Genomic DNA, 26775 nt, shown 5'->3' with positions numbered 1-26775 from the left:
TGATCGTGCGTGTTGTGTTGAAACGGCTGCCATGGCAGCTCTTCCAAGAAAACAATATTTTTTGACGAAACTGAAGAAAATTGTATTGTCTGAAGAAACTGAATTCTAACAGCTTATGGCTACATCTGACGAAACTATATTTTGTGAAACTTCGACAGCAGTTGTAAACTGGCATGGTTGACGGCGGCCAGACGTGGAGGAGGCAGTCTACTACGAGCAGGTGAAGACGGCGACGGTCAACGGCCGGCAGGTGCAGCGCTCCCTACACTGTTCCTCCACTACTCCTTTCGCGCAGGTCGTCACTCGGATTGTCGGTCTGCTCGGTCAAAAACAGGACAGGACCGAAGCTTTGATGGGCTTGATTCTTGAGCTCGGACCGACTAATTATTTTACGTGGCTAGGACCGTTCAGTCCGGTCCTTAGCGGGCCGTAAACCGGGCCAAAGGCCCGCTCGCCACGTCCAGCCTGAACGGTGGGTCAGTGACGTGAGCAACATGGAGATTCAGTTTCATGATGAGATGTGATTTTCAATATCTGGTTATGATTGGATTTGGTTTGTAGGTTTGGGAACTGAAATTCGTATCTTGCAGCAACGAAATTGGATGGATTGAAACCTTGAAGTTGAACATGAAGGCACATTCATGTATAGAAAATTGTCGACCAGGAATTTTCATTTGGTGTTCAGCTATCATACAGTTCCAGTGAAGGTTTCAGGCAGGCAAGCATCGGGATGCACAAAGCTGGACCAAGCGGGCATCGTCGTGAGGCAGGTGGGAGGCGTGAGGGGAGGGGAGACGTCGGTGGTCGGAGGCACGAGGGGTCGACGGCGGCGTCGGAGCCGCTGCTCATCGACGTTGGGCCGATGGACTGCCCTGCACCGGGTGCGGACCCGTTCACGGGCTCTGGCGACGCCTCTGTCGACAGCCTGGTGCTCGGCGTGGCTGCGATATCGGTCAGGGCTCCAAGCCAGGAAGGGAAGGGGGAAGGAGCTGCAGATGGGCAATCAGGAGGCATGCCTGCCCTTTCTCATGAAAGCCCCTTGGCACTGCGGTCTGTGGCAGAGCAGGAAGAGGCAGGAGCGGCATGGCGTGGAGAGGAAGGGGTGATGGCTTGCAGCGGGGTTCCGGGCGACGTGCATGCCCCCTCCGCTGCATGCACGCCCATTGGTGCATTCGTGGGCCCGGAGCTAGAGGGCTTGGACGTTGGAGCATCCGCGGGCGCTGACCAATCCTCAAGTCTGCTCGGTCAAGACGATGAAGATCTGACTGCGGGAGCATATGGGCCGCACTCCCCTCGTGGTTGCCCGCAAGGGCCCTGGCCTAGCCCAGCTACCCCCGCTCCTCCCCCTGCCCCGCTGGCTCCGTGGCTTTGGAGGACGGCGTAGCTCTCCGTGGGCCGGGCCCAGACGATCTTGTAGATGCCAATGAAATGGCCCTACCGGATGCGGACGGGGGCGGTGGGGATCTGGCTGATCCATTAAGTCACTTCCTCATCGCCTGCTCTTCCCCTGCCCCTGCTGCTCTGCTGCCCACGCCAATCCCAGATCCAGGCAGAAGGGATGCGCCTACTGAGAAAATCACCAAGAGGAGCAGCGGCAGGCTGGCCGCCAAGCCGACGGCAACCTGGTCCACCATGGATAAGGTTCAACTCGTCCTGATGAAGAAGGCCGGCATCATCGCCGGAGATGCGCCGCCCCCCGAGGCCGCGTCGACGGCCCTGGAGCGCTACAGAGCAATCTTCAAGCAGCCCCTGCCGGATAACTTCATCGGAGCAATCGAATCCATGCTGGAGGTGACGAGCAAGGAGAAGAAAGGTGGGGGTGGAGGTCAGGGGCAGGTGCAGCCAATCCCTGTCTGACCTGCCTCCCTGGCCAGCTGCTAGGTGATGGTGTGTTCTCTTAGTTTCCCGATGTTAGTGCAACTTTGGGTTGTTAGTTCTGGATGTGTCGTGAGGGGTGTTCCTCGAAATGTCCTGTTGGTCCTAGCAAGCCGATCGATCCCAATGACGGTGACAGGCCGGGTCTGCTGGAATGTGTTCTGTCGCTGTAAGCAGTTCATGGTTGTAGTTCCTTGGGTCTGCTATGAGTGGGTTTGTCTTGTTTTATGGATTTCTCCATCCTAAGCTGGAATGTGCGGGGACTGAACAACCCCGCGAAAAGGAAGGCCGTGCAGACTTTTGTGTCTGATCTGAAATGCAACATTGTTTGTTTACAAGAGACGAAGATCAGTGATCTGACCAATGCGCTGGTAGTTGAGACCCTGGGCCAAGATTCAGAGACAACTTCATTTCCCTGCCGGCGGTTGGCTCCAGAGGAGGCATTCTCATCGCATGTCCCGATGATTTCAAAATCACTGTTGCTCCTATGCCTGTCAGTGTTTACTGTGTCTCTGCCACGGTAAGATGCAAATCTGATGGAGAAGTTTGGTCGATCGCCGGTGTCTACGGGCCGCAAATGGAAGCAGAGAAGATCTTGTTCATTGATGAAATGAAGAGTTTAAGCCAGCTTGTGCTGCCACGGTGGATGATGCTTGGAGACTTTAACATGATTTACAGAGCCAATGACAAGAACAACAACAATTTAAATTTGCGCATGATGGGTCGCTTCAGGACTGCCATAGAGGACATGGGGCTAATTGATCTTCCACTCCTTGGAAGGTGTTTTACATGGTCCAGTGAGCGGGAAAATGTCACGCTCACTAAAATTGATAGAATGCTTGTGTCCAGTGATTGGGAGGCTTCATTCCCATAGTACCAGCTATCACCAGCTTCGACGAATGTGTCTGATCACTGCCCAATTATTCTGAGAAAGATGGAGTGCTCACACTACAAGGCGTTCAGATTCGAGAATCATTGGCTAAAAGCTCAAGGTTTCGATGACATTGTCAACCAGGCATGGACCAGGGAGGTGAAATCAACGGATCCAGTGAGGGTGCTGCACACCAAGCTATCCAGAACGGCGAGGGCTCTGCGGTTGTGGAACAAGCAGCATACGAAGTGGGCTGTTTTCATGTCGAAGGTGGCAAGCGAAGTCATTTTCAGGCTTGATCTGGCCCAGGAGGAAAGAGCTCTTTCTGACAAGGAGCGTCGGTTGCGTGGTCTGCTCAAGGTCTAGTTGTTGGGCCTGGCGGCAATTGATAGAGCGCGGTGGAGACAAAAGTCTAGACTGACGGAAATACGAGAAGGCGATGCAAGCACCCGATTTTTTCACCAAAGGGCTAGTGGGCGGCGGCGAAAGAACCACATTCCAGCGCTGTTAGGGAGCAGTGGGCTGGTCACAGACCATAGTGCCAAAGCTAAAATTCTCTTAGAGAGATTCCAAGGGCTCATGGGCACCCCCTTCTTCGGCACAACAAAGCTGAATTGGGATTTCCTTGATTTGCCAAGAAGGGACCTGCAACATTTGGACGCGCCGTTCACCGAGCAGGAGTTGAAGACGGCTGTTACTGAGGTGCATGGGGAGAAGGCGCCAGGGCCAGATGGTTTCACAGGGGCTTTTTTCAAGCGATGCTGGTCCATTATCAAGGAGGATCTGTTGGCCGTTGTAAACTCTGTACACTCGCTGCGTGGGCAAAACTGGCATTTGCTCAACACGGCTAACATTGCTCTGCTGCCAAAGAAGGAAGGAGCTCAACAGGCCAGTAACTTTAGACCTATCAGCCTAATGCATTCGGTTCCAAAGCTTGTGAGTAAGATGATGGCCTCTAGATTGGCTCTAGAAATACATGGGCTTGTCACGAACAATCAAAGTGCTTTCATAAGAGGTCGAGCTATCCAAGACAACTTTTTATATGTCAAGAATGTCATCAAGGCGGCTCACTCTGCAAGATTCCCCCTTGTGTTCCTGAAGTTGGATATAGCTAAAGCTTTTGATTCTGTGGGGTGGGGATATTTACTCGAGGTCATGGAGGCAATGGGCTTTGGGCAGCGGTGGCGCGATATGGTGTCGCTCATTTTGTCAACCTCCTCGTCAAGGGTCTTGCTCAATGGATCACCAGGAGTTCCATTTCTTCACAGAAGGGGGCTGCGTCAGGGGGATCCTCTATCCCCGCTGCTCTTCATCATCGCAATGGAGCCACTTCAAAGACTACTGACTATGGCCACAGACAGACGAATTCTCTCGCCTTTGAGATCTCATGTTGCTCGGTTCAGGTCAAGCTTTTACGCTGATGACACTGCTCTGTTCATCAATCCAACTCTGGAGGATTTTATGGCTGTTCAACAAATATTACTGCTGTTTGGTAATGCCTCAGGCCTCACTACAAATATGGAGAAAACAGTGGCATACCCTATTGCATGCACAACCAATGATATCGCCCCCATGATAGCGCAGTTTGGTGGGCTGCCAGGATCTTTCCCTTGCCAGTATTTGGGCTTGCCGCTGGGTATCAAGAAGCCGAGGAGGGCTGAGGTTCAGCCGGTGATTGATAAGATTGCAGGAAAACTCTCTCCCCGAAAGGGGCGCCTGATGAACAGAATGGGAAGGTTGATCTACATCAACTCGGTCGTCACAGCCACAACCACCTTTTTCTTGACGGTTCTCCAACCAGACAAGTGGTTCATCAAAAGAGTTGACAAGCTCAGGAGAAATTTCCTATGGGAGTCGGAGGATGCATCGACTGGTGGCAAAAGCCTGGTAAACTGGGCACAGATATGCTCCCCCAAAAAATATGGAGGCCTTGGGGTGAAGAACATCGACTGTTTCAGCAGGGCGCTTCGGTTGCGCTGGGAGTGGTTTAAATGGGATGATGTTGATCGGCCTTGGAAGGGTTCCACCACACCAACTGATGTTGTGGACAAGCAACTTTTCTCGAGCTGCACTTCTATCCAAGTGGGAGGTGGACGCCTAGCAATCTTCTGGACGGATCGATGGCTTCATGGGGAAGCTCCCTGCATTGTCGCGCCGAAGATTTTTAAGCTTGCCAGATTCAAGAGACTTTCAGTTAGGGAGGCGATCGTAACAGGCCGCTGGATGCATGGTACGCAGAGGATGAACAACGAGGCGCAGATAACTGAATTCGTCAGGTTGTGGAACATGCTTCAAACGGTGATGCTGGTGGACTCAAAGGACCAGATTGGATGGTCTATAACTGCAAATGCAAAATACTCGGCCTCCGCTGCCTATGCAATTCAGTTCGTGGCTAGGATTGAACAACCGGGGTTGGAAAAGGTCTGGAAGTGCAGAATGGAAGGCAAGGTTAAATTCTACATATGGCTGCTCTTACAAAACAGAAACTGGACTGCGGATCGGCTTCGTTCCAGAGGATGGCCTCACAATGAAAAATGCAAATTATGCGACCAGGAAGAGGAAACAGCTATGCACTTAACTCTGCAGTGCTGTTTCGCCAAGGAAGTGTGGTGTCAATTTGGGAGAACACATAGCACAATGTGCGCTGCTGCATCAGCAGGCTCCTCAATTGAAGACTGGTGGACTAGGCTCTGCGCCACCCCGGGAGGGCGGGGTAGGGTCCATGAGGGGATCACTTGGGCGGCATACACCGCTTGGAACTTGTGGAAGGAGCGGAATCGGAGGGTTTTTGAGCAAAAGGAACTAACGGCGATTAGGGTTTCAGCACTAATTAATGAGGATGTTACCCTGTACCGAGCAGCGAAGGAGTCTCCTATAATTATAGAGATGTAGCCAGAGTGTGTGTATATTTTTACAACGTGTGTGTTGTTTTTCTGCCAACCTCTTCTGGTGGCCACATGTTGTACGTTCTGAACTCCTTCTACCTATAATGCAAAGGCAGAGCTCCTGCTATTCTCATCAAAAGCTATTCGTATATGGCATCTTACCAAAAAATGGCAGATAGTACTCTGATATTGTTGTGAGTTTTCTTTCTTATTTTTATTAGCCTTAATATGAAATATCACCATGTTTTTCTTTAGACAAGTCTGTTGACTGGGTTGATGTGGAGCTGGAGAAACTTGAGAGGACATATGAGATGTCATTGTGAAGTGTGCTGAAATTTGTGTTTCAGGAAGAAAATCATCTTATACTGACACTGAAGGAATAAGCTTTTGGAGTAAATGACTATTCATACTGTCTACCACAACTTCAAGGACACTATTTTCAGAACAATGGAATCACCACATCTTTTTTTTGCCAGCCACCTCAATCACAAATCTTGGTTTGTTTCAATGACACATTTCTTCCTAAAAGTTTCATACTGTAGATGCTAACCATCTCATACATGACAACACTCTTTCTCAGTGTTTTCTCATGTTCCAAGGAAATATGTGCAAAGAAATAGCTTGTAGTATTAATAGGGATCTCCAGCAGGGAGAAAAGTTGTATATCACCCATATCTGCCGGTGTATATGAATGTGGTTTTTTTGCATCAAATTATAGAACTTCAATAAATTTAATAACCATAACTGAAATAGTACTATATATGAATGTGGTTTTTTTTGCATCAAATTATAGAACTTCAATAAATTTAATAACCATAACTGAAATAGCACTATATATATATACATAAACACTATTCTGATCATGGGATCAGAATAATATTCTGATCACAACCTGACCTGCCCCGCTAGTAGTACGTTGAACTTCCCTATGAACTAGGTTGAACTTCCGCCAACATTGCCCAAATGGGGCTTGCGATATACCGTTGGAAAGCTATGGACACCAATATCATGAACCAACTTAAATTTTTGCCAAAATATAAGCGGTTTAAGAGCAGTTTTGAAAACCGTTTTTTCTTCGCACAAAAAACGTGAATCGTATTTTCGATCGCATTTCTAAACCGTTTATCGGAATGAGGCATATAATATGGCGCTGGAAAGCTGCTTCAAAACCGCTCCTTCCATATGTTGAAAGTTTTCTCTAATTCCCTATGGTTAAAGAGTAATTTGAAAAAACGTAAAATTTTGTAAACCGAACAGCTGAGTTCATTTTTTCGATGTCATTTCTAAACGGCTAATCCAATGGAGGCATATGATATGGCATTGGAAAGCTTATGAAAATGCGCTACTTTTTCATCTTGAATGTTTTTTTTTTCTAATTTTGATGGTTTAACAGTAATTTAGAAAATGGTCCAAGTCCTACCGAGTTCGTATTTTCGAGCTAATTTTTTAACCGTTCGTTCGAATGCAGCAAATGATATGGCGTTGGAAAGCTTGAACAAATGTGAAACTTTTTGGTATGTATTGTTTCTCCCAATTCTTTACGGTTTTAAGTCAGTTTCGAAAATGGCGAAAAAGGTATTTTCGCCATAATTTCTACAAACTTTATCGGAATGGGGCAAATAATATACCGCCGAAAAGCTACGGAAAATGCGAAACTTTTTCATGTTGATGGTTTTCTCTAATTCCTAGCCGTTTTCAAGTAATTTCAAAAACGGCGGGATCATGCGTTCTGCCTTTATCGCGAAACAGATTCTTCAAATATGTACCACATGAAGAACTTGAACTTCTCAGCGTGTGTGCTTGAACTTCACTCTGTTTTTCACGGGATTTTTTTGCTCTCAGCTCTCCATCCACTACTCGTAACTTTCCATCCACTCATTCAAATTGAGCAAGTGATATACCGATGGAAAGCTGTTGTAAACACGCAACTTTCCCGTCTTGATCATTTTTTCATACTCGCGACGATTTTAAAAGTTTTTCATCTGATATTCATTCAGTATAGTAGGTGAACTTCCACTCTTTTCACGTTGAACTTCTGTGACGTATTTTTCATTTGTAATTTTCTCATCCATTCATCATGTGTTACACAAATGGTATTCCTTTTGTATAAACCACTCTCACAATAATTTTTTTAACTTTCTCCGATGGAGGACTTGAACTTATAACAATAAACAAAATTAGTCTTTGCTTTTTTATTATTTTTAATACCAAATGCACACAGTGTAGTATGTGAACTTCTGGCAGTTATCAATGTGAACTTATCTCGGTTACATGAAAATATATGAGTTTTTTATGAATATTAATCTGAATTTCTTAATCTTTTTTATGAAATTTTAAAGCGCTCAACTATTAAAAGTTGAACTTCTTGTTATTTAATTTTTGAACTTCTTTTTTCCAATCTTTAATAACGAGGAAAATCTGAGTTTTTCTATAATCATCGAACTTCTCCATCTTTTTAATATGGACTTCGTGGTTTTATTTCTTAATCTTTTTTACGAAATTTTTAAGCGCTCTATTATTAAAAGTTGAACTTCTTGTTATTTAATTTTTGAACTTTTTGTTTCCATTCTTTAATAACAAGGAGAAACCTTTCCTTTTAATTCATTTTTCTCATATTAAAAACACACCATGTAGTACATGAACTATTTCCATTTTTATAATTTGAATTTTTATTTTCTTTTCGAAACCAAATTGCTCCCAAATAATAACTGAACTTCTTTGTGGATTGAGAGAATTATTTTAAAACACAAAAAAAATTGTGTGGTTTTGAACATGGAAATACAAGGTGAACCTCTCTCGCAAGAATTTTTGAACTTCCCTTGACATAGCACTTGAACTTCTTCCAACATTTTAAGTTTTTATTTTTCTATACTTTTATTCTCACCTGAAATGCATTCCTTGTCGTACTTGAACTTCTCGTTGTTTTAACTATGAACTTCTATCACATTTTTGTGTATACGTCGAACTACACGCAATTGAAGGTTGGACGTCATGTTTTGCCATTTTTAAAACATGTAATTAGACGTCGGACGTCTCGCAATATAAATTCTAAACTATGCACGAAGGTGCACGTGAACTTCTTGCAAGAAATCTAAGTTTTTTATACACTTTGAAAGTTATTTTAATTTCAACTTCTTAGTCATATTTCTTAGAAAGGAAATATCTTTTTAAATAAGCATCAAACATTTTTTTGTAAATTGAACTTCATACTTTTATTTTTCTTAGAAAAAGTAATAATTTTAGTTCCCGTATACATCGAACTACTCCTCTTTTTTAATTTAAACTTTGTCATTTTTATTCTTTAGTAACATGGAAAATCTGAGTTTTTCTTATAAATATCGAACTTCTCTATTTTTTTAATTAGACTTCTTGGTTTGTAAATATCAATCTACTCTATTTTTAGTTCTTTAAAAACTTGATATTTTTACTTCACAAAAAAATGTATTGTGAATTCCCTCTATTTTTTTAAATTGAACTAGAAAATCCATTTATTGTAAATTTTATATTTGCTTCCTTATTTTTTGAACTTCTTAGTTTAATTCTTTGATAATGTGGAAACCCTTAGGTTTTATAAACACCGGACTGCTCCATGTTTTAAATTTGGACTTCTTGATTTTATTCTATTGACATGGTTTAATTTGGACTTCTTGATTTTATTCTATTGACATGGTTTAGTTTAAATTTAAACTAAAACACACGATAATTATTATGGGTACGAGGGAGTAGCATATTTTGAACTTCTCATATTGTTTACAATGTATACATGAATGATCATATGTTGGTGTGGGTGGACGCCCTAAGTCCTCTCTGGATAATGCATAATTTTTCCAATGTAATTTCCTTTTGCTATGGAAGTAAGCAATAACAGTAGGAGCTATTTTTTTTCCATATGTTGTCATTTTCTCAAAATGAACATTCATAGTAACAATGACCTTCCAACGTAAATGTGTTTGACCTTCTTTCTAATTGCTCTGAAATTATTGTTTAATTGAACTCTCTGCAAAAAATTATTGTGCTGTACGTTGCAAACTAAAATAAAAAATTCAGTTATAGTAACCAATAACTACAAACTTATAGGGGGACAACAGTTATTAGCCAAATGGATAAAGTAAAATGCGCACAGACCAAGTGCAACAATTAGAAGGTTAATACATTTTGGTTGCACAGACTTCATGCAGCCAAAATGTAGCTTTTTCAGAGGACAAACACAAGAAGAGGAACTAATAGTATAACTTTTCAGGAGGAGGTTGTGGCTTTCATGGAGGATGTGCGTTCATCTATGCTGAAATACATAACAGTATAATTTTTGCCTACATACTCCAGTGACCAGTTATATCTGGCGTTGGACTCGTCTTTGGACTTCGGCACATAGTTTGTTCAAATAATTGCCATGGGGTTATAATTTGGGGGACATCATATGGGCTGTAATTTTGTTTCAGTTGTTTTTAGTTGTTCTCTTTTCATATATGTTCTGATTGTCAGTAGCTTTACTGGCAAAGAGAGATTGTACAATCATATATACATGTACGGCTGTACCACAAACAAATACAACAAGACGATGATCCGTTCTCCTGGTTAGTTAACTGGTTTACGAATGTATGATTTGCTAGTGGTTTCTTACAGTAAACACGTATCAATTTGCACTGAAGTTCACACAAAGGGTTGTACTAGAGGCAGTATCTATGTTTGAGAATGATCTGCAGAAAAAGGAGGTACACCACGTTTTCTTACTAAAGTACATATAATCCATGGCGATTAAAGTTAAACACATGCCCCTGATGCTTAAATGAAACAGAAAAAATGCAGATTCTGCTATCTAAAGAGAGAAAGAAAGGGATGAAAAAGAAGAACAGAACAAAAATAAAAGAGATATCCCAAAGAGGATCAGCAGCAGCATGGCATTGTCTACTGGTGCAAGCAAGGAAGCATGCTTTGGCAAAAACAAAAGCAACATTGATGCCAAAAGCCAGCACCATCACCGCTACACCCGTCTTGCAGAAACGTATGGCTGCTCCATTTCTCACTGCATTCTGAGGAGCTCTATGACATGAAACAGTGAAGTTTCTTTTTGTCTTAACCAAGATGATCGAGTGATATATAGCCGCCCGGGACTGGATTTCTTGGGGACATCATTTCTTATCGCTACAAGTGTTCTTCCCTGCTTCTTGGAGACAGCTCCAGAGGTACCACAATTGCACATACTACATTTTAATCCATGTTTCCTCATTGGTTTTTCACAGCTTCAGATGAGGATTTAGGAGATCCGGCCTCTTTACTTTTGCAGGGAGTGCAGACATCTACAACTGATGGGTTGGACATATTTGTTTCTCATGACTTTCCGTCCCACCTGGAAGTGATTTTTTCTAAAGTTCAATATGTCCTGGGAACCTATATCGCACCACCTGTTAGTTCCTCCATCAGACATATACAAGTGTCATTCAAGTGTAGTTTTTCAGAGGACAAACACAGAAACAAATGCTCAGAGAAGGTCAAATCCTTCTGCACCAAGAGTTCAGAGAAGCAATGGAGGGTGAATACCTGCACGACGGTAGAGGCGTCGGGAGGAAGGAGGTCCCAACGCCGTCCACCATCAATCTATGTTGGGAGGCGCACCGGTCTCATCGGAGCAGATGTTGCCGGGATTGTCGGCGTCGAGGAGCAGGTGTGCCGCGACGATTGGGGGCTGATGGCGCGGGGTCGTAGTCATACGTGTGGACGGTCCGGTGCTAGAGGAATGGTCGGCGGCCGGCGCCCGTTCCCTAGGAGGTTGGGTCTCGGCGGCGAAGGATTGGGGTGGCGGTCGTGCAGGGTGATTGGAAACAACGACGCAGCGGGGCGTGCGGGCAGCGGCAGCGGCGCACAGGGACAGGCGGGCGACGGTGACGGGGCGCTGGGACGGGCGGGCAGCGACGGCGGCACACAGCGGGCTGGTGGCGGCGACATCGAAGGATGTGGGAAGGGTCGGGGTTGGGTTAGTTTCTTTTTTTCTTTTCTGTGGAGTTCGGGAGGTCCTCGCGCGCGCCCTATATAGGCGTTGTGATCCAAATAACTATTCTAATCCCAGGATTAGAATAGTGTTGTCCTATATATATATATATATAGACCAACTCAATCTTGTGAAGATAAACATGAAACCAAATCAGTGTTGAAGACAAACCAAATGCGAAGACTATGCAATCAGGACGCCATTGAAACACACCAAACAAGAATTTGGTGGTGGCGTTACCTACCGTATAGGAAGTATTAGACCCAGATAGGGCACACAATTATCGTGGTGCTCCGAAGTCAAATTCCGCATTAATGTATTCACACTTAGAGTGTATGTCTTCATTGATTGAAGATATACGTTACTTCGTGTGTTGCACATATAAGTCATCAATATGCATAAGCATTAGGATGTGTGTCCAATCACATGACATTTGAGGGTTCTAAGATATTTATCTCACACCGCAACTTGCAAAACCTTTTCTCATCCAAGGGCTTTGTGAAGATATCTGCCAATTGCTCTTCAGTGTTGACATGAATGATATCAATATCTTCCTTCATGACATGATCTCTGAGAAAGTGATGACTGATCTGAATGTGCTTTATCTTCGAGTGCTAGACTGGGTTGTTGGCAATCTTGATGGCGCTTTCATTATCGGAGTAAAGTGGTGAAGGAAATATGCCCTATAGGCAATAATAAAGTTATTATTTATTTCCTTATATCATGATAAATGTTTATTATTCATGCTAGAATTGTATTAACCAGAAACATAATACATATGTGAATACATAGACAAACAGAGTGTCACTAGTATGCCTCTACTTGACTAGCTCGTTGATCGATGATGGTTATGTTTCCTAACCATAGACATGAGTTGTCATTTGATTAACGGGATCACATCATTAGGAGAATGATATGATTGACTTGACCCATTCCGTTAGCTTAGCACTTGATCGTTTAGTTTGTTGCTATTGCTTTCTTCATAACTTATACATGTTCCTATGACTATGAGATTATGCAACTCCTGTTTACCGGAGGAACACTTTGTGTGCTACCAAACGTCACAACGTAACTGGGTGATTATAAAGGTGCTATACAGGTGTCTCCAAAGGTACTTGTTGGGTTGGCGTATTTCGAGATTAGGATTTGTCACTCCGATTGTCGGAGAGGTATCTCTGGGCCCTCTCGGTAATACACATCACTTAAGCCTTGCAAGCATTGCAACTAAATGAGTTAGTTGCGGAATGATGTATTACGGAACGAGTAAAGAGACTTGCCGGTAACGAGATTGAACTAGGTATTGAGATACGGACGATCGAATCTCGGGCAAGTAACATACCGATGACAAAGGGAACAACGTATGTTGTTATGCGGTCTGACCGATAAAGATCTTTGTAGAATATGTGGGAGCCAATATGAGCATCCAGGTTCCGCTATTGGTTATTGACCGGAGACATGTCTCGGTCATGTCTACATAGTTCTCGAACCCGTAGGGTCCGCATGCTTAACGTTTTGATGCCGGTTATATTATGAGTTTATGAGTTTTGATGTACCGAAGGTTGTTCGTAGTCCCGGATGTGATCACGGACATGACAAGGAGTCTCAAAATGGTCGAGACATGAAGATTGATATATTGGACGACTATATTCGTACACCTGAATAGTTCCGGGGGTTATCGGACATATACCGGAGTACCGGGGGGTTACCGGAACCCCCCGGGGGTTATTGGGCCTCATGGGCCCAAAGTAGTGGAAGAGGAGAGGTAGCAGGAGGTGGCACGCAGCCCCCCCTTGCCCCAATCCGAATTGGGAAAGGGAAGGGGGCGCGGCCCCCCTTCTCCTTCCTTCTCTCCACCTCCTCCTTCCCCCTTCTCCTAGTTGGAATAGGAAGGGGGGGGGCAAAACCTACTTGGAGTAGGATTGCCCCCCTTGGGCGCGCCTCCTCCTCTTGGCCGCCCCCCTCCTCCTCCACTCCTTTATGTACGTGGCCAGGGGGCACCCCATAGACACAACAATTGATCTCTAGATCTCTTAGCCGTGTGCGGTGCCCCTTCCACCATAATCCACCTCGATCATATCGTAGCGGTGCTTAGGCGAAGCCCTGCGACGGTAGAACATCATCATCGTCGCCACGCCGTCGTGCTGACGGAACTCTCCCATGAAGCTCTACTAGATTGGAGTTCGCGGGACGTCATCGAGCTGAACGTGTGCTGAACTCGGAGGTGCCGTGCGTTCGGTACTTGGATCGGTCGGATCGTGAAGACGTACGACTACATCAACTGCGTTGTGCTAACGCTTCCGCTTTCGGTCTACGAGGGTACGTAGACAACACTCTTCTCTCTCGTTGCTATGCATCACCATGATCTTGCGTGTGCGTAGGAATTTTTTTGAAATTACTACGTTTCCCAACAAGTGGCACTTGCTTCAGGTGGATGCCATAGTCATTGAGAGTTTGCTTCATCCATAGAAGCTGACCGCAGCAAGATCCAGCAGTAATGTATTCAGATTCAGCAGTGGAGAGAGATACACAGTTTTGCTCCTTCGAAGACCAACAAACAAGAGATCATCCAAGAAAGTGACATGTGCTTGATGTGTACTTGCGATCAACCTTGTCACCAGCATAGTCAGCATATGAGAATCCAACTAGATCAAACTCTGAGCCCTTTGGATACCATAATCCTAGAGTTGGGGTGTAAGCCAAATATCAAAGAATTCGCTTCACAGCTAAGTGATGCGACTCCTTCGGTGCCGCTTGGAATCGGGCACACATGCAAACGCTAAGCATTATATCTGGCCTAGATGCACATAAATAGAGTAAAGACCAATCATGGAGCGGTATACCTTTTGATCAAACTCTTTACCATTGTCGTCGGGGCCCAGATGACTTTTGGTTGGCATTGGCGCCGTGTATCCTTTGCAGTCTTGGATTCCAAACTTCTTCAGGCAATCTTTGAGGTATTTCTCTTGTGATATGAAGATGCCATTGCTCTGCTGACGGATTTGAAGACCTAGGAAGAATTTCAGCTCACCCATCATGGACATCTGATATTGTTCACGTATCATGTGTCCAAACTCATCACTGTATCTCTTGTGAGTGCAGCCGAATATAATGTCATCCACATAGATCTGGCATAGAAACAGTTCTCCATCATATGTCTTCGTAAAGAGCGTAGGATCTTGAGAACCAGGTTTGAAGCCTTTGCTCTTTAGGAAGTCTTTGAGTGTGTCATACCAAGCGCGAGGGGCTTGTTTGAGGCCATACAGTGCCTTGTTGAGCTTGTATACCATATCAGGACGTTTTGGGTCTTCAAGGCCAGGTGGTTGTGCGACATACACTTCTTTTTTAATCTCGCGATTCAGAAAAGCACTCTTCACATGCATTTGATATAGAAGGACGTTGTGATTATAGGCATAGGCTAGCAGTATGCGAATGGCTTCAAGCCTAGCTACGGGAGCAAAGGTTTCATCGAAGTCAATCCCTTCTACTTGAGTGTAGCCTTGAGCAACGAGACGAGCCTTGTTTCTAACAACTTGACCATGCTCATCTTGTTTGTTGCGATAGATCCATTTTGTGCTAATGATGTTATGCTTCCGTGGGTTAGGACACTTAACCAATTCCCACACATTGTTCAGCTCGAACTGTTGAAGCTCTTCTTGCATCGCTTGAATCCATTCAGGTTCCATGAAGGCTTCAACAACTTTCTTGGGTTCAGATTTAGAGACAAATGCAAAGTGCCCACAAAAATTTGCTAGTTGTGTTGCTCTTGAACGAGTGAGTGGCCCAGGTGCATTGATGCTATCAATTATCTTCTCAATCTGTACTTCATTTGCAACACGAGGATGTACTGGACGAAGACTTTGCTCTGGCTGATCATTGTCTTCATCATCAGTATTGACTTCGGGCTGAGCAGTGTCTTCGGGTTGATTAGGTGCAGAAATGATGAGTTCTTCTTCAGCCTATGCCTCTGAAGTATGATTTCTCTAGTACCCACAAGCTTGATGCATTCACTTGGTGAGACTTCATCTAGCACATTAGGCAGGTGATCTCTTTGCGAGCAATTAGTTCCATCGAACCGCACATCCACAGTTTCAACCACTTTATAGTGAAAGAGGTCGAAGACTCTGAAGGAGTGCGAATCCTTTCCGTAACCAAGCATAAAACCTTCATGTGCTTTCGGTGCAAATTTCTAAGTGTGATGCGGATCCTTGATCCATCACCTAGCACCAAATACTCTGAAGTAGCTTACGTTTGGCTTCTTACCAGTTAGTAGATCATATGATGTCTTCTTTAGAAGCTTGTGAAGATAAACACGATTGATGACGTGGCATATAGTATCAATGGCTTCAGGCCAGAACTTGGAGTCTTGTATTTGTCAAGCATCGTCCGAGCCATCTCAGTGAGGGTTCTGTCCTTGCACTCCACGATGCCATCCTGTTGAGGTGTGTATGGAGCTGAGAACTCATGAGTGATTCCCAACGTATCAAGATAGGTCTCGAGGCCGGTGTTCTTGAACTCTGTGCCATTGTCACTTCTGATGTGCTTGATCTTGATGCCATAGTTCGTCATGGCACGATTGGCAAATCGTCTAAAGACATCCTGCACTTCAGTCTTGTAGAGAATTATATACACCCAGGTATATCTTGAGTAATCATCAACAATGACGAAACCATAGAGACAATCAGTGGTAGTAAGAGTAGAGTAGTGAGTAGGGCCAAATAAGTCCATATGAAGCAGCTCGAAGGGACGTGATGTCGTCATGATTGTCTTCGAGGGATGCTTGGCCCTTGTCATCTTTCCAGCTTCGCAGGCACCACCCAGATGATCCTTCTTGAACTTGACGCCCTCGATGCCTATGACATGCTTCTTCTTCGTGAGAGTGTACAAGTTCCTCATGCCAGCATACCCTAGCCTCCGATGCTAGAGCCAGCACTCTGAAGCTTTTGCTAGAAGACATATGGCCAATTGTGGTCCTGCTAAGAAATCTATCATGTACAGATCATCTTTTCGGTATCCTTCAAAGAGTAGAGATTTGTCAGATTCCATAAGCACAAGGCAACGATACTTCCCAAATATCACAACCATATTTAGATCACAAAGCATTGAGACAGACATTAAGTTGAAACCAAGGGATTCAACAAGCATCACATTATCCATGTGCTGATCCTTTGAGATTGCAACTCTACCTAGACCCAATACCTTACTTTTACCAGTGTCAGCAAATGTGATGTGACTCTTGTCAGATGGTCGTAGGGTTGAGTCCATGAGAAGACTTCGATCACCAGTCATGTGGTTAGTGCATCCACTGTCCATAATCCACTCAGAAGCCTTTGGTATCGTACCCTATAGTGTAGTTTGGGGGATAGGCTTCACCAAGGGAAGTGTGAAGCATAAACATTTGTCAAACAACCATATTGTCAAAGTTCAGATCACGGTTAGGATAAGTAGGATGTATGTCAAGGAATCCTGGGATGAAATGCATAATAAGACCATTTGGGCATTTTATCTTGCGCCCCACAAGATGTTTAAGGTCCCCAGCATAAGCATTAGACGCCTTTGATTTCAGGCTAGAGACCTTTCCCTACAAAAGAGAGTTAATTTTTCTTAGCCACCCACATCCTCAGGGGTCTAAGTGCAACATCTGAGAACTTTGGATTTGGAGCCCTAGTAAATAGCCTTGCAGGAGGTGAATAATACTCATAACAATAAGCAGAGTAGTTCTTGGTCTTATGAGCATGGCGGTTTGATGAAACACACTCATATTCATAGGCCTGAGTATGGTTTCCCTGCAAAACATTGGTGTTAGGGTGACTCTGGTGAGTCCTTTGTCTATATGAAGCCTTTGGACCATATGAAGCCGTTGGTCTGTGGTTTGTCTTCCTAGGTGGTGTCATGATGACATTCACCTAAAGATTCTCAAGATAACTTTTGGGTACCCAGATCTTCTTCAAAGGTGGTCCATTCCTGAAGTTAGTACCAATATACCGGGCAAACACTTCACCATTCTGATTCTTAAACAGTTTATAGTTTGCATCAAAGGATTCATCAATGATAATCGGGTTAGCACAAGTGAAGCCAGATAAGGTAGATGGATCCACTGAAGGTCCCTTTGCAGCAACCCATGTGGCTTTGGGGTACCGCTCAGGCTTCCAGTAAGAACCATCAACATTCATTTTCCTCTCGAACCCAACACCCTCTTTCGTAGGGTTTTGATTCAGAATCTGCTTTTTGAGGACATCACATAGTGTCAGATGCCCTTTGAGACTTCTGTGCATTCTTGTTTCAAGCAATGTCTTCAACCTGGCATTCTCATCAGCAATAGTAGTGGTATCCTCAGTAGAGGGGTTAGTTTCCACATTAGCAGTTGAAGATATTGCAATAGTAGTAGCAGTAGAACATCCAGCAACAGAGACAACATTATCACGCTCAAGACATTTTAGACATGGTGGTTCAAATCCTTCCTGAGCGGAACTGATCTGTTGAGCGCGGAGTGACTCGTTCTCCTTTTGAAGATCTTCATGAGTCGATCTCAAGTTCTCAAGCTCTTGCTTCCTTTGAAGATAATCATACGAGAGCATTTCATGAGTAGTTGAGAGCGTTTCATGACGACTTTCAAGTTTTTCATATGTAACATCCCAAATTTTCAATTTGGAATGTTATACATTAGATCATCATTGCATATCATATTTTATTTTGCATTTTGGTCGATCCAAGAAATTCTACGCAACTCAATGACCCACGGAGAGAGTTGGGGATTTCGTTATTTTCATATTTGAGTTTTCTCAAATTTTGAGAATAGGATCATTTGATTTTATTTATTTTATCATCAATTATTTCTATTACAAAAATATGAGAGAGGGAATAAAATGACTTTCCCAAAATAAAGAAATATTGAGGATTTAATAATAAAATCAAATAAGATTTTATTTCGGAGTTTTATTTGAATTTAGGAAAAATGTGTGTTTTTCAAAATTGCATTTAGGTCCCAAATAAATGTTCACCTTGTGCGGCTTGATTTTAGAAGCCCGTGAAAATTTATTTCGGAATTTTTGGAGTCCGTTTAGTATTTCTTTTTATTTTTCTTCTGCGCGTAATATTAAAAAAACCGAACCGACCTAGGGCCGTGTCCGACTAGGACTCCCGGCCCGTTAGGCTTTTTAAGCCGGGGGGGAGGCCCAGCCAGAGCTAACCCTAGCCCGAGCCACCCCCAGCCCCCAGCCGCCGCCGCCACCGTGCCCCGCCGCCGCCGCGCCGCCTCGCCGCCTCGCCGCCGCGCCGCCGGACGCCGCCGTCGCCGCGTGCTCGCCGAGGTTCGCCGCCGCCTCGAAATCCGCGCCGTTTTTTTTTAGAAAAACCGTTCGGTTTTTCCGTCATTTTTTTAGATCCGGTTTTTTTAATAGATCGGTTTTTCCGGTTTATTTAAATAGTGAGCGTTCATCCGTTCGTTCGTTCTAGCGAACATTCGTCGTTTTTCTTTTTCTCGGATTAAATCCGCGATTTTTCTGATCGTGATTCCTGATCCGATTTTCGTTTTAGTATAACTTTTCGCTCGTTTATCGGAATCAGGCGATTCAAGCGCCTAGTGTTTCGTCTCGAAACGCTCTATCTGTTTAACCAACTTAAACCAGTTTTTGCTACTGTAAAATTTGCCCTAGATCCAGATTAGTAGAACGAAGTTGTTTTCTTTCGCCGTTTGACTTTCGTTGCTTCGTTCGATTTGATTCTTTTTGCCAACCGGAGTTCCTAAGTTGAACCTTCTGGTTAGATCTCTTATTTGAGTTTTACCTGTGCATTAGATGAGTACTTATTGTATGCTTGTTTGTTTGTCTGTGATAGAATACCCGGAGTGCGCCGCTTGTTACTTCGAATCGCTAGGTTTCCCGGATCATCAGCAAGGCAAATAACACTTTGATCATACCTTTTCTACTACCCAGTTTTATTGCATTATATCAATCCTCACACATTGCATGGTTAGGATCTAATTAAATTGTGGGATGGGAAGTAGAAGAGGTAGAACCTATTACCTATTTATTATCAAACCTTTGGGAGTTACTTCTACGTTTGCTTATTATGCCATGCTATGCTAGTAGACGTGGATTGGGTGAGTGATATCCATGACAGATGTGAGTTTTGTTAATTAATGGTTTATCTAAGGTGGCAACTTAAACACACATCTGGGTGGATTGAGGCACCTGGATATTCCAGGACTTGCCTGTTTTCTTTTGGACCGCCACCCAGGCTCAAAGGGATCATAAGACTATTCACACTAGAAACTTCCGTGTGCAGCCACAAGCTATTATGGGCTCTAGAATAGTTGACTAAGTTGTGCGAACTCTTACAGTGGTAGACTAGCAGATGTAGGGGGTGTAGGTGGTACGGTCTACCCGATCGTAAGGTGCTAGCGCTTCTGAAAGACTATGTCTCGGTCATCCGTCTTCTCAAACACCCTGTAGTGTGAGAAACCCAACGAAGGCGATCGAGTCTTGTGGGGAAAAGTGCACAAACCTCTGCAGAGTGTAATAAACTAATCATGATTAGCCGTGTCCCCGGTTATGGACATCTTGAGTATCTAGTACCTGGATTATCATGTGAATCTCAACATGTTACTCTAAATTAATTTTGTTGGGTTATGTTTAATGATGATGCTTAATAGGGATTGAGAATGCTGTCAACCATTCTCAATGTTTAACAACTACCATGATAGTTAAATAAATTTTATTCCTTTGAAGTAGGGAAAAATTGTCTTTACGCAAAAATGTAACCATAGAGCTTTCCACCAGCCAAATATGCATATAGTATAGCTGTTTCATTCCATTACTCTCTATGTGTTACCTTGCCAGCATATTCCATGTGCTGACCCATTTTCGGGCTGCAACGTTAATGTTGCAGACTTTTCAGACGACGATTAAGGAGTTTTTAGGTCGTGGTTCTATACTCAGTGATGCCGTTGGAGTTGATGGACTCACTTACCTTCCAAGCCTTCTGCTGTTATCGTTATTAGATGGCCTTAAGCCATATTTATTGTAATGAGTTCTCTTATGAGACACTCGATGTAATAAGTGTGTGATTGCTACTCTACTATAAATCCTTCGAGTACTGTGTGGTGTCAGCATTACTGATCCAGGGATGACACCGGAGCACAGAGATCAGACTATTTGAGGTCTGGTCGCTACAGAGATGGTATCAGAGCACACGCTGACTGTAGGACACGACCACTAAGCTAAAAGACCTAGATCACTATCCATTCTCTTCTCTTCTGACTTCTCATCTTTTCTACTCTTTAGGATGGCGGATGCAAGGAATAAGTTCACGCAACCGGATGAAGATACACCGTTTGGACGTCACTTCAAGGAAGTCACTAGATACCTGAATATAGGAGTACCAAGCTTCACCGGAACCTACAATGCCACTTTACCTGAAGAAGAGCGCTGGATGATTCAAGTTCAAGTTCCAGGAAGGACGTTCATGCCAGTCACTGAGCCCATAGAGTTTTCTTTTGACGCACCAACTTGGAGTCTAGGAAAGAGCATGGCAGCTCACATCGCCATGGGACGCATTGGAGAAGTCTACCGCAAGGATCTCAAGGATACTATCTACCAGATTTGTGGGCGCCGAGATGAACACTGGGAGATGATCAGCACCAGGAAGGATAGATCAATCGCAGCTTTTATCCAGGAGTTAAACCAGCAAATTCGCCGACAGGAGAACCAGATGTGCGTCGACATGATAGATCTGAAGAAGGCTAAGACAAGAATCAAGGAACTGGAGGAAGAACTCAAGGCTACACGTGAAGATTATGAAGAAGAAATTGAAGTATTGGTGGAGAAGAATGACGATCTAATCAAGAAGATTGGAATATTTATGGGAGGCCCTACGCCAGTAGAGGAAGACGAAGAACCCAAGGAGATTAGCCCGGAAGACTACATCATCATCGACGACACCGACTCGGATCCAGATAGTAGCGATGATGACTATGTTGATGAAGCTGGAGCAGGTATCATGGAGTCTACAACCGAACAATATTTCTAGTAGACCACCTCATCAGTAGTAGTAGTCCACCATGTAAATATAGTAGTCCGAGCACTTTTGCGATAGATAGATCGATTGTATGCCCTTGTTTGATTGATTGAAGTGAATTGTTTGCTTTTGCCTCATGTGCATATGGGTAGTGTTTTCTCTTTAGACCCCCTCTATTCTTACATCTCATCTTTTCTAAAACCCTCAGATGCCTCCGAGACGTGACCCCGGATTCACCTTTCCACCGGAGCTCACCCATTTGATCTAGCAGCAGAACACATTGATGCAGTTGCTAGTCCAGAATCAGAATCAAGGGAACAACAACAACAACTCACCACCACCACCACCACCTGTTGACCACTTAGCCCGTTTTCTTAGGCTGAATCCGCCGGTGTTTTCTAGTAGCACCAAGCCGATAATAGCAGATGATTGGCTCCGCAAGACAGCTAGGGAGTTGACCACAACAGGATGCACAGATGCGGAGAAGGTGAAGTTTGCCGCACATCAGTTAGAAGGACCCACAGCATCATGGTGGGAGAATTTCACAGCCACTTTCCCAGTCGACACTGTCACATGGGACCAGTTTCAGCAGGCTTTTCGTACTGCCCATGTTTCAGCAGGAGCTATGGCCATGAAGAAGCGTGAGTTTCGCAACTTGCGCCAAGGAGGACGGATAGTTGGCCAGTATGTGGAGGATTTTAGTAAGTTAGCACGTTATGCACCAGATGACGTTGCTACGGATGCAGCTAAGCAGGAGAAGTTTCTGGAAGGACTGAATGATGAGTTGAGCATGCAGTTGATGGTAGCAACCTTCAACAACTACTAGGAGTTGGTAGATCGTGCTCTTATGATTGAAAGGAAGCAGCAGCAAATTGAGAATCGCAAGAGGAAGTATGGACAAGGGAAGTACAATTCAGGAGCTCAGCAGAAGCCATGTTTTACCCCTAGACTGGGAGGACATTTTCAGCATTCCCATGGAGGAGGTAGCTCGCACAATCACAATGGCACCAAGAACGGTAATGGCAGTGGAGGAAGCAACGGCCAGAACCGCACCAACCCATCAACCCCAGCCAAGAAGGACCTGAGCCAAGTCACTTGCTTTAAGTGTCAGAAGACCGGACATTATGCTAATGAATGTCCTGAAGGCCAAAATGGTAATGGAAGTTCTGGGAAGAAGCCGAACCCTTTCAACAGGGGACAGGTGAACCACATTAGCGTGGAGGAGGTTGAAGCTCAGCCCGATGCAGTAATAGGTAAGTTTTTGGTTAAGTCATTTACTGCACTAGTTCTTTTTGATACTGGTGCATCACATTCATACATATCAAGGGGATTTGTGGATAAGTATAACCTATCAACCCAAGCCCTTAGGTCACCCATGTTAGTAACCTCGCCTGGAGCAGAGTATGGCTAGTCTATGGTGTGATCGGTTACCATTAAGGATTGGTACTATGTTTTTCCCTCAGACCTAATAGTATTGGAATCCCAAGGATTGGATGTGATATTAGGCATGGATTGGTTATCAAAGTATGAAGGGAATATTGAATGTGCTAGTAAGTCAATTTTGCTTACCACCCCAGAAGGGAGAAGGATCAAGTATGTATCCCAGCATGTGCCAAGGAGGACTCAAGAGAATTGCCTAACAGGAGTTGTGCAAGAGGAAGTACCAGTGGTAAGGGATTTCCCTGAAGTATTTCCAAAGGAGTTGCCAGGCATGCCACCGGATAGAGATATTGAGTTTTTGGTTGAGCTATTGCCAGGCACAGGGCCAATATCAAAGAGACCATATAGGATGCCAACAAAGGATTTGGTGGAAATTAAGAAGCAGATTAAGGAGTTACTGGATAAGGGATATATTCGCCCAAGTTCTTCGCCTTGGGGATCGCCAGTACTACTAGTGGAGAAGAAAGATGGATCGTTAAGGATGGTTGTTGATTATCGAGGATTGAATGAAGTAACGATCAAAAACAAGTACCCACTACCAATGATCAACGATCTGTTTGATCGATTGCAAGGAGCTAAGGTATTTTTCCAAGATTGATCTGCGATCAGGATACCACCAGTTGAAGATTCGAGAACAGTATATTTCGAAGACAGCTTTTACCACCAGGTATGGGCTGTATGAGTATACCGTTATGTCATTTGGTCTGACTAACGCACCTGCCTATTTTATGAACATGATGAACAAAGTGTTTATGGAGTTCTTGGATAAGTTCATCATAGTGTTCATTGATGATATCCTGGTTTATTCGAAGAATGAAGAGGAGCATAAGGAGCATTTGCGTTTGGTACTTGGAAAGCTCAGAGAACATCAATTATATGCCAAGTTCAGCAAATGTGAGTTTTGGCTGAAGGAAGTAGGATTTCTCGGATACGTTATATCCAGAGAAGGAATAGCAGTAGATCCCACTAAAGTTGATACCGTGATCAAATGGGAAGCACCGAAAACAGTTGGAGAGATCCGGAGTTTTCTTGGACTCGCAGGACACTACCAGAGATTTATTGAGAATTTCTCAAAGATTGCGAAGCCTATGACTGAGTTGTTGAAGAAAGATACCAAGTTCATATGGACGGAGGAATGTGAGGCTAGTTTCCAGGAGTTGAAGAAATGCTTGGTTACCTCACCAGTGTTGATTTTGCCAGACCAGACCAAAGATTATGAAGTGTATTGCGACGCTTCACGTCGAGGACTTGGAGCAGTGCTTATGCAGGAAGGGAGAGTTGTTTCATATGCCTCAAGACAACTGAAGCCTCATGAGTTGAATTATGCCACGCATGATTTAGAGTTAGCAGTCGTAGTGCATGCATTGAAAACATGGAGACATTTCCTCATTGGAAACCATTGTGAGGTGTACACGGATCATAAGAGTTTGAAGTACATTTTCACACAAAAGGAGTTGAATCTCAGACAAAGGAGATGGTTGGAGCTCATCAAGGATTATGATATGAGATTGCATTATCATCCCGGAAAAGCTAATGTAGTAGCTGACACATTAAGCCATAAGAGCCATGTCAATACATTAATGACGGGAGAAATACCAAGGGAGTTAGCAGAAAATCTTCGTGAACTATGTTTGGAAATAGTTCCGAGAGGCTATGTAGCAGCATTAGAGATTCAGTCAACTTTGATGGATATAATCAGGGAAGCTCAAAGGACTGACAAGGAGATTGCCGCTATAAAGGAGAAACTGAGCAAAGGAAAAGCTAAAGGATTTCGTGAGGATGAGCACGACACCCTATGGTTTGAAGACCGTGTTTACGTGCCCAATGACCCGGAGATCAGGAAGTTGATTTTGCAAGAGGCACACGATTCACCATATTCAATTCACCCAGGAAATACCAAGATGTATTTGGATTTGAAGGATATTTTCTGGTGGACCGGAATGAAGAAGGATATTGCGGAGTACGTAGCAGTTTGTGATGTATGTCAGAGAGTAAAGGCAAAGCATCAGAAGCCAGCAGGATTGTTACAACCATTGCCGCTACCCGAATGGAAGTGGGATAAGCTAGGCATGGATTTTATCACGGGATTGCCCAGGACTCGTTCAGGCTATGACTCGATTTGGGTTGTAGTCGATCGATTGACGAAAGTAGCTCATTTCATCCCGGTAAAGACCACTTACACCAGTGCTAAGTTGGCAAAGATATACATGACCAGGATCGTATGTCTGCATGGAGTTCCGAGGAGTATCGTATCAGATAGAGGAACCCAGTTTACCTCAAAGTTCTGGAAGCAGTTGCACGAAACTTTGGGTACCAGGCTAGAATTCAGTACAACTTTTCATCCACAGACAGATGGACAGACCGAGAGAGTTAATCAGATTTTGGAGGATATGCCGAGAGCTTGTGCGCTAGATTACGGATCTAGTTGGGACGATAATTTGCCATATGCAGAGTTCTCTTACAACAACAGTTACCAAACAAGTTTAAGGATGGCCCCTTTCGAAGCCTTGTACGGAAGGAGGTGCAGGACACCGTTATCATGGGACGAAGTTGGAGACCGCAAGTTGTTTGTACCTGACTTGATTAAAGAGTCCGAACATAAGGTGAAGTTGATTCGCGATAGGCTCAAGGTAGCCCAGTCCAGACAGAAAATTTATGCAGATTCTAGACGCAAGGAGATAGTTTACGAAGTCGGAGATAGAGCTTATCCTCGAGTATCTCCACTTCGGGGAACAAAGCGTTTTGGAGTTAAAGGGAAGTTAGCACCATGATTTGTAGGACCATATCGAGTTTTGGAGCGTATGGGAGAAGTGGCCTACAAGTTGGAATTACCTGAAGGATTGTCAGGAGTTCATGATGTGTTCCACGTTTCTCAGTTAAAGAAATGTCACACGGAGATGGCTGACATACCGTTTAGAGATACAGTGCCTTTGGAAACTATTCAGTTGGATAACGATTTGACCTACGAGGAGAAACCAGTTAAGATCCTCGAGTTTGCCAGTCGAGTCACTCGCAACAAGGTTATCAAGTTTTGCAAAGTTCAGTGGAGCCACCACACAAAGGATGAAGCCACCTGGGAATGAGAGGAAGATTTGCTCAAAGACCACCCTCACCTATTTTCTAGCCAACCCGAATCTCGAGGGCGAGATTCATCTTAAGGGGGTAGGTTTGTAACATCCCAAATTTTCAATTTGGAATGATTTACATTAGATCATCATTGCATATCATATTTTATTTTGCATTTTGGTTGATCCTAGGAATTCTACGCAACTCAATGACCCACGGAGAGAGTTGGGGATTTCGTTATTTTCATATTTGAGTTTTCTCAAATTTTGAGAATAGGATCATTTGATTTTATTTATTTTATCATCAATTATTTATATTACAAAAATATGAGAGAGGGAATAAAATGACTTTCCCAAAATAAAGAAATATTGAGGATTTAATAATAAAATCAAATAAGATTTTATTTCGGAGTTTTTCGGTGTTTTATTTGAATTTAGGAAAAATGTGCGTTTTTTAAAATTGCATTTAGGTCCAAAATAAATTTTCACCTTGTGCGGCTTGATTTTAGAAGCCCGTGAAAATTTATTTCGGAATTTTTGGAGTCCGTTTAGTATTTCTTTTTATTTTTCTTCTGCGCGTAATATTTAAAAAAAACCGAACCGACCTAGGGCTGTGTCCGACTAGGACTCCCGGCCCGT

This window comes from Triticum dicoccoides, chromosome 7A (genome assembly GCF_002162155.2).
Source record: "Triticum dicoccoides isolate Atlit2015 ecotype Zavitan chromosome 7A, WEW_v2.0, whole genome shotgun sequence".
Classification (NCBI taxonomy): domain Eukaryota; kingdom Viridiplantae; phylum Streptophyta; class Magnoliopsida; order Poales; family Poaceae; genus Triticum; species Triticum dicoccoides.
This window is presented reverse-complemented; position numbering follows the sequence as displayed.